This window comes from Budorcas taxicolor, chromosome 5, assembly GCF_023091745.1.
Source record: "Budorcas taxicolor isolate Tak-1 chromosome 5, Takin1.1, whole genome shotgun sequence".
Lineage (NCBI taxonomy): Eukaryota > Metazoa > Chordata > Mammalia > Artiodactyla > Bovidae > Budorcas > Budorcas taxicolor.
This window is the reverse complement of record NC_068914.1, coordinates 56028870-56042673: the sequence shown is the minus strand read 5'-3', so window position 1 is coordinate 56042673 and position 13804 is coordinate 56028870. Positions and strand designations below refer to the sequence as shown.

At 37.7% G+C, this 13804-nt stretch overlaps 1 protein-coding gene across 1 annotated transcript in view; it reads left to right on the top strand.

The window, feature by feature from the left end:
• The window catches only part of PPFIA2 (PTPRF interacting protein alpha 2), a 509230-nt gene that overhangs the window by 346169 nt on the left and 149257 nt on the right, over positions 1–13804 (top strand). The gene's annotated exons all lie outside the window — the stretch shown is intronic.

Sequence of the window (13804 nt, the reverse complement as noted above, 5' to 3'; positions counted from 1 at the left end):
AGGAAGAAGGATAATTACTTCAGTCATTCCTCTGCTTTTGGCTGGAGCCCACACCAAATTAGCATATTTTGATACTTCTGACATTACAGAATAATGATCCTTAGGGGAAGTGATTGTGGAGAGTATGAAGAAGGAAGCCTTGTTCTCTGTCAAGAGGTATTGATACTTGATCGTAATCAACACCTTTTAGTAAGTCTTATTTGTTTTTCATTGTGACACAAGAGTTGAAAGATAAACTGAGGCAAATTAAAAATTTGTAAGAGTTTCTTTGAAAACAAATCAACTCAAATCAAGCAATGTGAAACCAGGAATGCATGATCAGGAGTGCTCCGCCACAGGAGCCAAGGGAGAGCCTCAGATACAGTGCAGAAACAAAGAGACATTACAGTATTCAATTGACGGTAGCTTAAAAAAGAAAGCCTGGGTGGCTGTCCGTGGTTGGTTATCCTAAGCATTTCAATTTCGCAACCTTGAAGCATTAGAGGCTTACATTTTGGTTTACTTCTATAGGTTACCCTGGCATTAAAGCCACCTCAACTTACTGGTCTCCTTTACTGGTCTCCTTTTCTAATTAAACAGACACCCATTTATTTTTAAATAGAATTCTGCTGTTCTCTTTGGGCAGGGAAAGCTGTAAGCAATGGCATCTCCCTAGGTGATAGAGATTGTAATATATTTTTTTCCATGACATTCAAAACCTTCAACCATTCCCAGCACTCAACACCAAATTTCGGCTGTAAGCAATGGCATCTCCCTAGGTGATAGAGATTGTAATATATTTTTTTCCATGACATTCAAAACCTTCAACCATTCCCAGCACTCAACACCAAATTTCGGCTCTTACATGTGGTGTTGCACTTCTCGGTGTCTTTTGTGTACTTCAATGAATATTTTCCACCTGTCCTCATTTGTTTATTTGCATATTTATATTTTCAACGGAGGCTTGCTTGCTTTCAGTGAAAAATATTTTTTTCCAATGTGTGTTTTCCTATTTACTGATACTTTTAGAAAACCCTTTTAGGACTTAATTTTTGCTTTTGTTCTCTGGACTAATTTTTGTACTTTATCACACTAGCAGTTTCCTCAGTCATTTTTATTCCTATTCTTTTATTTTTCCCATTCTTAGCTGCTAATCTACTATGATAGCTGTACAGTGCCTTAACAATATCCACTAATTCTGTCCAATTTAAGTGGTTTGTATTTTCTGAAGCCATTTATATGCTTCTAATGAAAATGCTGGCATTTGATTTTATTGTCATTTTAAATATCAGACAACAATTTGAATAACGGAAATAAATAAAAATAAACAATAACCAAGTATCCAAAAATGTAATGACTCAAATACCGATTTAATGAACAGAATAGAGATTCATTTGATAAGGAGTTGAATTTGTATTAGAATTATATATCAATCACTGTATTAAATATATAGCTATTTTGATTGCTATAGTTAATGTTGGAGATAGAGATTATAATCATCCACCATAAAAGCAAGTCTATCTAAGCAAACATCTGAAGTTTTATTGCTATTGCTACTGTTGTCTTAAATTTAAAACTAAAAATAACAGCTCTCCAGGCCTGTTATTTTAAGAATCAGTCTTAAAATGTTTAATATTATTTTTGAAAGATTTTCTTCATCATTAAGAACTAAATAAGCTTATATTCCATGGTCAGACAGAGTATCCTTGTTTTTAGAGATAAGTCAAATCAGTTCAGATATAAAATTTGGAAGCAGTCAAAATTCATTTACTGTTCATATACTATATTTTTCATCAAAAGATCATCAGAAACTTAAGGTGATGTGCATATAAATTAATGGAGAAGGGAAAGGCTACCCAGTGCAGTATTCTGGCCTAGAGAATTCCAGGGACTGTATAGTCCATGGGGTAGAGAAGAGTCAGACATGACTGAGCGAAATTATAGTTCCTAGTCAATTCATCTAATTGGAATTGGGGAGGTTTCTCAGTCAAAATGGAGGAATTTTTTCTTTAAAAAAGATGTATAGTGTGTTCTCATTCATTCAATAAACCTTTCTTGACTGAACAGAGATAGAGCTGTGGTAAAAATTATAAGCAACCACCGACTTAAACTATACTTCCCCCTTCCAAACTATTCAGTCATTCACTAGAAAAAATGGATTCACTCATTAAATTTTAATTAAGTAACTTTTTTTTCTAATTTTTATTTTTACTTTCTTTTACTTTACAATTCTATATAGGTTTTGCTTGAACTTGACAAGAGGTAAATCCTCACAATGTAAACCTCTGATTCTCATCTCAAGACAATTTGATCATTCAATGGACCAGTTCTGTTATACAGGTTTCTAGTCTATCCCTTTTCACTGACAATCATTGAGAATGAATATTATACATGAACTGATGGAACTGCATGGAACTACATGAAGTCACTTTACACTGGTTTTGATATGCTTGGATGATGCTTTTAAATCTCATGTCCAAAAGCCAGAGTTGGGAAGTGAAATTGCTATTGGCTTAGTGTCCTTAGTTCTATTTTGAATAAGTGTCTCAATCTTTTTGGTTTCCCAATTAATATATAACAACACAAATGCAAACTGTTGTGTCTGGAGAGTTGCTTAAATGTAAATTGTGAATCCCTACCACTCTACTAGTTTCTTGCCTTTGTTTTCTGTTGTTGCAACATCAGTATAATCTAAGCAGAGAATTCAGCTAAATTAGAATAAGTTATTTGTGCAGAAGCCAAATTATGTGTTGGTGTAGTGAGACTTCTCTAAGTCTCACTCTTGGAATTGTTAATTGAGTTTGGAGTAAAAATAGATGAAAAGAGTCTTGCTAATTAGATGTGGGCACTGTCTGGAAGTTGTTGTTGAATAGGTAAAGGCAAATATGAATTTAAAAGCATCAGAATGAAAAATCCCTAGAGAATTAGCATGAGGATGGTAGACATGATTTATTTTTAAAAGTTTGGAAAGGTTTCAACATAAAATGACATACCTGTGCCACAGAAGAGTTATACATAAAAATGATAAATAATGTAAACAGCATGATTTTTATTCCAAAAAATAATTGAAGACATATTTTGTGTCTAAATTGTTTGCCAAATCAGGGCAGGTAAATTCCCCTGCCATGAGACCACAGAACTGTAGTCCTGACCTAGATAAATATTTGGATTGTGTATACAGTGAATGATTTCATTAATTTTCAAAAGGCATTATAACATAATACTTAAAAACCATCCCTTTTAAAGGTATACCTGGATTGAAAACCTGTTTCTATCATATCCTTTTCTACAGACTTTAAATATATTACTTATTCCCCTTATGTTAGTTTCCTAATTTATAAAATAAAAATAATACCAAATATATAAGGTTACTGGGAAGATTAAACGAAATAATGTAAGAGTATATGAATTGCTTTGTGTATGAAAAGTGAAAGTAAAGTTGCTCAGTCGTGTCCAACTCTTTGCAACCCCATGGACTATAACCTACCAGGCTCTGCCATCCATGGGATTTTCCAGGCAAGAGTACTGGAGTGGGTTGCCATTTCCTTCTCCAGGGGATCTTCCCGACCCAGGGATCAAACCTAGGTCTCCCTCACCACAGGCAGACGCTTTACCTTCTGAGTCACAAGAGACATGTGGCATATGATTAATTTTCAACATTCAGCAACTGTTATTATTGTTAGCAGTTCTTAATTAGAAATTTAATTTCTAAACTCCTATTTCTTACTGTCTTCCTTCCTCATTCAACTTTAGGGAAACATCTTGTGCATTAACATTTTCGGAAACTTGATGAAAATGGGGGAAAGTGACCGTTAATTTACATTGCTTTTCTGTGTCCAATGTAAGAATTTTTTGGCGCAAATAAATTCATAGATACACTTGGAATTCCGCTTTGCATCTAATGTAAATCTCTTCTAAATCAAAGCATTTAAGCACAGTGTGTGCTTCAGTGTACCTGAATCCCATTACCTAGGTTACAGTACAACTGTAAATGGTTTTTAATGTTTTAAGACACAACGACTTCCCTGTTACTTTGTATTTGTATAATATTTCTTAAAGAGGCTCCTTAAGCTGCCCTTCCATGATCCTATTCCGATCCTCCTGGCAGTTGCCTGTGCTGTCTACCTTGTCTCCCTCCTCACACTGAGACTTGTGAATACTCTACAAGACTATGGCAATATTTCTTGTTCTTTTCTTTCTTTCTTTACCCAGTGAGCTCTTCCATGCCCAGGGTGCCTTTTTTAACCTTGAATCGTGTAACATGAACATTAGGAAAGACTTCAAGTTCATATGGTCTTTAATGTGGATAACTAATTTTCTTCTCCATATGTACATTCTCGAGTATTTTTCCAACTCCCCATAGGTCTTTTCCATTCATACAGTCTGCTGTCATTCAACACTCCATAAATATTTCTAGAGTGCTCTCTACTTGTCAACAAGTTTACTAAGAACTGGGAATAAACAATCAGATACAGTTTCTGGTTTCAAGAAACTCAGTGTCAAAATGGGCAATCAGAAAAAAACAACCAGTCAGTCATGCTGAAGAGTGATAATTTGTATAATATGAGTTACTGGAGAATGCTAAGGAATTATGTAACTTAAATCACTGCAGTGCCAACCCATCCCAAAGTTAGTGACATAATAGTTCAGTCAGCTCAGTTCAGTCGTGTCTGACTCTTTGTGACCCCATGGACTGCAGCATGCCAGGCCTCCCTATCCATCAACCAACTCCCAGAGTTTACCCAAACTCATGTCCATAGAGTTGGTGATGCTATCCAACCATCTCATCCTCTGTCATCCCCTTCTCCTCCCACCTTCAATCTTTCCCAGCATCGGGGTCTTTTCAAATGAGTCAGCACTTCACAGCAGGTAGCCAAAGTATTGGAGTTTCAGCTTCAGCATCAGTCCTTCTAATGAATATTCAGGACTGATTTCGTTTAGGATGGACTGGTTGGATCTCCTAGCAATTGAAAGGACTCTCAAGAGTCTTCTCCAACACCACAGTTCAAAACAATCAATTCTTTGGTACTCAGCTTTCTTTATAGTCCAACTCTCACATCCATACATGACTACTGGAAAAACCATAGCCTTGACTAGATGGGCTTTGCTGGCAAAGTAATATCTCTGCTTTCTAATATGCTGTCTATGTTGGTCATAACTTTTCTTCCAAGAAGCAAGTGTCTTTTAATTTCATGGCTGCAGTCACCACCTGCAGTGATTTTGGAGCCCCCCACATAAGTCTGTCACTGTTTCCATTGTTTTCCCATCTGTTTGCCATGAGGTGATGGAACCAAATGCCATGATTTAGTTTTCTGAATGTTGAGCTTTAAGCCAACTTTTTCACTCTCCTCTTTCACTTTCATCAAGAGGCTCTTTAGTTCCTCTTCCCTTTCTGCCATAAGGGTGGTGTCATCTGCCTTAAACCTAGGACTCAAAAGATACTCTCCCTTTGAACTGAGGTTCCTTGAATATCTGAGGTTATTGATGTTTCTCTCAGCAATCTTGATTCCATCTTGTGCTTCTTCCAGCCTGGCATTTTGCATGAGGTACTCTGCATATAAGTTAAATAAGAAGGGTGACAATGTACAGCCTTGATGTACTCCTATCCTGATTTGGAACCAGTTTGTTTTTACATATGCAATTCCAACTGTTGCTTCCTGACATGCATACAGATTTCTCAGGAGGCAGGTCAGGTGATCTGGTATTCCCATCTTTTGAAGAATTTTACACAGTTTGTTGTGATCCACACAGTCAAAGGCTTTGGCATAGTCAATAAAGCAGAAGTAAATATTTTTCTGGAACTCTCTTGCTTTTGCAATGATCCAACGGATGTTGGCAATTTGATCTCTGGTTCATCTGCCTTTTCTAACTCCAGCTTGAACATCTGGAAGTTCATGGTTCATGCACTGCTGAAGCCTGGCATGGAGAATTTGAGTATTACTTTGCTAGCAGGTGAGATGAGTGCAGTTGTTCAGTAGTTTGAGCATTCTTTGTCTTTCTTTGGGATTGGAATGAAAACTGACCTTTTCCAGTCCTATGGCCACATCTGAGTTTTCCAAATTTGCTGGCATATTGAGTGCAGTATTTTCACAGCATCACCTTTCAGGATTTGAAATTGCTCGACTGCAATTCCATCACCTCCCGTACCTTTGTTCATAGCGATGCTTCCTAAGGCCCACTGGACTTCACATTCCAGGATGTCTGGCTCTAGGTGAGTGATCACACCATTGTGATTATCTGGGTCATAAAGATTTGTTTTGTATAGTTCTTCTATGTATTCTTGCCACCCCTTAATATCTTCTGATTCTGTTAGGTCCATACCATTTCTGTCCTTTATTGTGCACATCTTTGAAAAGTTCCCTTGGTGTCTCTAATTTTCCTGAAGAGATCTCTAGTCTTTCCCATTCTATTGTTTTCCTCTATTTCTTTGCATTGATCACTGAGGAAGCCTTTCTTATATCTCCTTGCTATTCTTTGGAACTCTACATTCAAATTGGTATATCTTTCATCTTCTCCTTTGCCTTTCACTTCTCTTCTTTTCATAAGTATTTGTAAGGCCTCCTCAGAGAGCCTTTTTGTCTTTTTGGATTTCTTTTTCTTGGGGATGGTCTTGATCCCTGCCTCCTGTACAATGTCACAAACTTCCATCCTTAGTTCCTCAAGCACTCTGTCTATCAGATCTAATCCCTTGAATCTATTTGTCACTTCCATTGTATAATCATAAGGGATTTGATTTAGGTCATGCCTTAATGACCTAGGGGTTTTCCCTATTTTCCTCAATTTAAGTCTGAATTTAGCAGTAAAGAATTCATGATCTGAGCCACAATCAGCTCCCAGTCTTGTTTTTGCTGACTGTATAGAGCTTCTCCATCTTTGGCTGCAAAGAATATAATCAATCTGATTTCAGTGTTGACCATCTGGTGATGTCCATGTGCAGAGTCTTCTCTTGTGTTGTTGGAAGAGGGTGTTTCCTGTGACCAATGCGTTCTCTTGCCAAAACTCTATTAGCCTTTGCCCTGCTTCATTCTGTACTCCAAGGCCAAATTTTCCTTTTACTCCAGGTGTTTCTTGACTTTCTACTTTTGCATTCCAGTCCCCTATAATGAAAAGGACATCTTTTTGGGGTGTTAGTTCTAGAAGGTCTTGTAGATCTTCACAGAACCATTCAACTTCAGCTTCTTCAGTGTTACTGGTCAGGGCATAGACTTGAATTACCATGATATTGAATGGTTTGCCTTGGAAACGAACAGAGATCATTCTGTCATTTTTGAGACTGCATCCAAGTACTGCATTTTAGACTCTCTTGTTGACTATAATAGCTAAGTCATAAAAGATGATGAGAGGCAGTTAAGGAGGAAAAGTATGTAAGAAAAACTCTCTTCTTTCTCTTATGATTCTCCTTTACTCTCACACTACTATCATACTCACCAATACTTCTGACACCAACACTTCCCCTACCAAGCAATTCACTGCAGCACCAGCAGGATGTCCTAGGGTTTAACTCAGTTCTGACACTGCCAACAGTTCTGACACTGGAGGTAGCATCAGATCCTACAGGTTAAGGGCTCAGTGCCACTAGACCACTCCCAGCCTCCTTCAGATGCCAGTTGCAGGTCCAGTTTGTCATTTGTGCTTCTGGCTGATTGGGTACAAATCAGAAACTCCCACTAACCCCTACTTGGGTTCAATTAATTTGTTGGAGCAGTTCATGGAACTGAGGAAAACATTTACCTACATTTATGGCCACCTGATACAAAGAACCAGCTCATTGGAAAATACCTAGACGCTGGGAGAGATTGAAGGTGAAAGGAGAAATGGGCAGCAGAGGATGAGATGGTTAGATAGCATCACTGATTCAGTGGACATGAATTTGAGCAAACTCTGGGAGCTAGTCTAGGATGGGAGAGCCTGGAGTGCTGCAGTCCATGGGGTTGCAAAGAGTCAGACACGACTTAGCAACTGAACAACAACAACATAATAGTAAAGAATACCGATTAACAACCAGATGAAAGGATACATAATGAATAAGGTCTGGGAGGGTCCTGAGTTCAAGAGCTTCTGTCCCTATGGGGTTGGGATGCATCACTTCCCAGTATGTGGATATGTGCACCAACCTGGAAGTTCCCCAATCCCTGTACTTTTGGGAATTTTATGAAAGCTTCATTACATAGGTATGATCAATCATTTATTGAATGAGTAATTAATCACTGATTCATTTCCCTGTTCCCTGTCTGGAGAATGGTGGGTGGAGCTAACAATTCCAAGCTTGTAATAATCTGGTGATGAGCCCCCATCCAGGAGCCCACCCAGAATCCCCCATGAGAAGAAAAGATGCTCTGAATGAGTATTGTTATCACTGAAGAATTTACAAGAGTTTTAAGATCTCTATGTGTGAGCATTCCAAATGAATATAAACGCATACAGCCAAGGGGGCATTCTGAGTGTGTGTGACGGCAAGTCCTTCATCAGCTAGAACATGAAGTATGAATAAGAAGATAAAGGTGATCCTCATTATTACAATATGAATATTTACATAATAAACACTTAATTTTCATCATATTTGACTAAGAACTTTTACAAACACACTAAAACACACTAAAATAGGTATTATTATCCCTCAGTTTATAGCAGAGGAACAGGACCTTGAGTTTAAGAAACTTGTACAAAGTCAGACAACCTTTTCCCCCGATCAAAAGTAACTTAAAAATGAAAAAAAAAAAAAAAAAAAGAGTCAGAAACCAGTAAAAACTAGAAGGGCCAGGATGCCTCCTAGGCCTTTTAAGAATATTTAAGAATGCCATGCTTCTGGGAATCACCTCCCAAATAAACTACTTGTGTGCAATTATTTGTCTTAGGGTCCGCTTTCAAGAAATCTTGAACTTGGAAAGAAAAGATACTATAGATGAAAAGATGATGTAAAGAAGCAAATTTATATAATGCATTAAGCCCAGATTTTGGCACATTTTAAGAATGCATTAGATTGTTGGTGTTGGTGGCTGTTGTCTTACTGTTCCTTTCTGTTTCTTTCCTTTGCTAGAATGTAAGCTTCTTGAGAGAAGGACTTTTCTCCCAGTGGGTTATGCTTAGAAGAATGATCAATGAACATTTGTTCAATGAATGAATTAATAAAGTTCCAACACTTGAGAAATCCTAAAATGTGAGAATATAGAGATATGAAATACATGCTATTATTTTCTTCCAAATCAACTTTCTCTTAAGAATCACATGTTTCTGTGCACTTCCTGACACCTGAAGTTTCCAAGACATCAATTTTCAGTGATCTTTTGAAGGTATCAGTTTTCAAGATGTCGACTTTCAGCTGTCTTTTGAAGAAGACATCTTACATCATATGAAGAACTCACTAAAACACTTTTATGAATCTCAGGCTGTTGTTTTCAATAATGATTTTCATTTTCTGAACCCTCTACCTGAAAAGTTTTCTCCCAGATATCCACATTGCTTCCTCTCTCTCATTGAGATTTATATTCAGAAAGCACCTGATTCCTAATTAAGCTGTGCCTCATTGCATCCCTCCCTTGCTTTAATTTTCCCTTTACAATGATCACCATTTAAAAATGTATTCCACTTATTTTTGTTTACAGTTTCTCTCAGCCAACAAGAATGAATTAGTGTTTCTGCCTTTTCCCCCTAATAATTTCCCTAATACCTGGTACATCATCAGTGAAATATCAAAGAATGTTTGTGAAGTGAATGAATGTCTCCAGGCCATCAAGGAAAACTGTTTTTCAAAGAAAGAGGATAGAAGAGAATCTGTCATAAAGCATGCTAGAATCCTTGAAGTAGTTGATAGAAATAAAGGAATGGGGACTGAGGAATTTTCCTGACTGAAAGGCAGGCCACCAAGAGCAGTTGTAGTCCACTGTGTGAGATCAGAGCTTATCAGAGATTGATAAGGGCCAAAAGCAACCTGACAGAGGCAAAGGTTAAAAGAAAAAAATAATAATAACTTGGAAGGTTGCCTTGGAAATATAATGGGTTTGGGAGCGCCTAGAAGCAGAGTCAGGCTGTCAGAAGCTTAATAAGCTATCAAGAAACACAAAGAAGGGTCAAGGCAAACCAATAAGCTGAACAGCAAGAATCACACAGATACCTGAGTTTTAACTGAAATGCTTTAGCTTTCTTAGTCACCTGTCATTCTTTTATCTTCTTCCAGATATGTTTACAAAGAGCTCATGCTGTCCTGACTACTGAAAAGTTGTCTTCTACTGTCTCTCTCATAAATTCTTAGTCATTTTTCCAAATCCCCATTTAGATATTGAATGTGCTGTGTTGCCTTCCATGTTCCCTGTTATATTTGCAAGGACACTTTTAGTTGCAAGTGACGGAAAATCAATACAAAGTTTAAACACAAAGACAAAATTTGGGGCTCATTTTATGGAGATGTCAGGGATAGAATTGATTTAAGAATGGCTAAAACCAGCAGTAGAAGTCATTCATCAGGGCTCCATCATTTCTACCTGCTTCTCTATGAGGAGGAACTGATGGCAAACAGTACTCTGATCATATCCCGTTAGCCTACCTTCCATACTAGAAAGAGGCTCTTACCCTATAGTTCTGCCAGAAGTTTCTCTCAAGGGAGGTGCTGACTTAGACCATGTGCTCACCCATCTGCCATGGGCTCTGGCTGCTGGAATGACAGTGTCTCTAGGATTCGAGTATGTGCTAAGTTGCTTCAGTCATGTCCAACTCTTTGCGACCCTATGAACTGTAGCCCACCAGACACCTCTGTCCATGGTATTCTCTAGGCAAGAATACTGGAGTGGGTTGCCAGGCCCTCCTTCAGGGGATCTTCTCAACCCAGGCATCAAACCAGCATCTCTTACATCTCCTGCATCAATAGGCAGGTTCTTTACCTCTAGCACCGCCTGGGAAGTCCAGGATGAGAACTGAGAAGGAAAATTCCCCAGTGAAAATGTAAGATGTCTTCACCAAGAGAAATATGAATGAATTCTGGGCATTTAAAAACAAATGTCAACAAACACTTGACAAATCATGGTTTATCAGTTAAAATGATTGTGGAAAGACTCAACCAGAGTGTCATGGGCCTTCAGTGGATTGATATGCATAAAAGTGTGCTCAGAGTTCTGCCTACAGGTGCCTCTCTCCAGGGAGGGGTCCATAACTTCAGTAAAGTACAGGGAAGCCCAGGGTGGGCAGAAAACAGTACTTGGAACAGAAATGCTTCCTCCCCACCCTCACCCACTGTTAACTTCCCCCGACTTATCAGAGCCCAAAGGCAAAGCCATGCAAGACAATGAGTAAAAAACCTAAAGATAAGGACTTTTATTTGATTCCTTAGTTCTCACTAAGCTCTCTTTGTCTCAATTTAATCACTTGCTAAATGTGGATCATAAGACCTAATCTGCAGATGAAAATAGTTTAACATGGTGGGTTCCCAGTACATTCTGGCAGTTACAGAGCAACTGAATAAGCAACAGAGATTCCCCAGAAATGATTCCTCTTACCCACCACACCACCCTATTTTAGCAGTTTAGCAATGAGGGATTCAGTCCTACTTCGGTATTTCAGACAAGTCACTTGAGCCCTCCCTTTAAGAGCATCCACTGTCAGTACAGCCCAGAGAATCAGTCGCTTTTCATTCCACTTGCTATTTGTAAACTACTTCCCAAACCATCTTCTGCATTCATTTGTGAAGCCAGCCAAGAGAGTTTCCTAAAGAGGTCTGTGCTACCTTCAGCTACAGATTTCTAGATGACCTTCTCTGCCCCCTCGAACACACACAGAAGAGCGAGCCCAGCTCCCAAAGTAGTGTTCACAGGAGAGAACCTCTCACTTTCCCCAGTGTGAAAGGAAGAATCGAGCTAATTAACACCTACAATTAAATCAGAGGCTGGAGCTTTGCTTTCAGAACTACTTAGGATAATTTGTTGTTGGGCAAAAATAGAACAGAATATAACCATATTAGAATGATAGAAAATATAGAGGATTTTGCATCAGTTCTCCAGTTTCAAAAATCTAATTTGTGAGACTGATTTTTTTTAGAAAAAGCAGAGTTTGCACATTAGTGGCTGAAAAGTTTGTCTTTCTTGGAATTATCATGGGTATATGTTACGAAAAACTGGAAGTTTGCAATTTTTAACATAGTGGCACAAGCATATTGGCATAAGTTTTCTACATGAATTTGACATTCTGACTTTTTTAGTTAAGGTCATTAATCCTTTCACTGAATCATTTCAGTAAATCTTTACAGATGACCACTTTATTTTAGGCACTAGGGTGTATTTGATATTTATCTGAATTAGTATACAAATGGAAGTTATTCTGTAAAGTGAGAATTTTTTTTTAAAAGGTCTCCACTTCTAAGTAACTTAAATAATGGAAGAAAATGCAAAGAATTTTTAAATTTATTGTTGCCTTTGCCTTAACATTATTTGTTAAGTCATGAATGTTATCTGGGATTCCCTGGTAGCTCAGAGGATAAATAATCTGCCTGTAATGCAGGAGACTCTAGTTCGATTCCTGAGTCAGGAAGATCCTCTGGAGAAGGGAATGGCTACCCACTCCAGTATTCTTTCTTGGAGAATTCCATGGACAGAGGAACCTGGTGGTCTACAGTCCATGGAGTTGCAAAGAGTCAGACATGACTGAGCGACTAACACTGGTGCTGGATGTTGTCTTAGTGAGATCTCAATATACAATTCTTTAATTTTTAAAAATTCATAACAAAGTTTTATTATGTACTGATAGTAGTATGTTATTATTGCTTTCTGCAAGAGACAAGCTGTTAGGAATGTAATATAAAAATGATATATTCAGAGACTCACTCTTGTTTTTCCTTTGATGTAATTCATTTCTATGCCAACATGAGAGGAATGTCCCTGAAGATTCTCAAGCACTCTAAATCTTTATCTGTGGTTATTTCTGAATAAGTTAGATCTATATTCTTTGGTTTTCCATACCCATTCAATTTTAATTCAACATTTATATTGCATCCTTCCACATACTAATGCGATGTGCTGCTTGATTTGAAAATGTTGTTTTCAATAAGATATTCCTTTGAAAATTATTTTCCTGTGAGATGTCATTAGGACTTCTGCTAGCTAAATAAGCAAGGAAAGTGAGTAAGTAAATAAAGGAATAAAATATTGGATTTTAATGAGTAAGGTGCACACTGAAATAAACACAGATATATTGTAAAACATATAATGGTTAGGAGCACTTTCTCTGAGGAGCATGTTTTCAGCTGAGTTTTAAAATATGATTATGTCCATTGTAATCTGAGCTGGGGAAGAATGCTTCAGATGGGAAGATGAGCAAGTTCCTCAGTTCTGAGTGAGAACGAGTCCAGTCTGTTTGAGGGACTGAAAGGAAGCCATCATAGTCAAAAGGATTCTAAAGGTCAAGAAGTTTAAAATTATGCTAAATAGGGAAAAACAGAGAGGTTGTTTGGAAAGCTAAAGAGAGACACAATATAGCTTAAATTTAGAAGATGAATCTGGCTGCTTTGTGGAGGATAGATTGTAGGTGGGCAAGAATGGTATTTTAGGGAACCAATTATTTGGTGATCGCAGTACTGCAAGAGAGATGAACTTTCTCGGAGTTGTTCTTCATTGTGTTGATAAGCCCTTAAGAAATGTGTGTTGAACTGCTGGAGGTCATATGCAAAATCACTTTTTCTCAAGAAAACACCACTGGCATACAAGCAGCAGTGGCAGACAGTAGGACAAATAACCAGTCTCTTGATGTCTTTTGTTTATTTGATAATTATTTGTCTATGTGACATGTTCGTCTTATCATTTCAACATATAAGTTTAATATGATTCCATATTTTTTGTGTACTGAA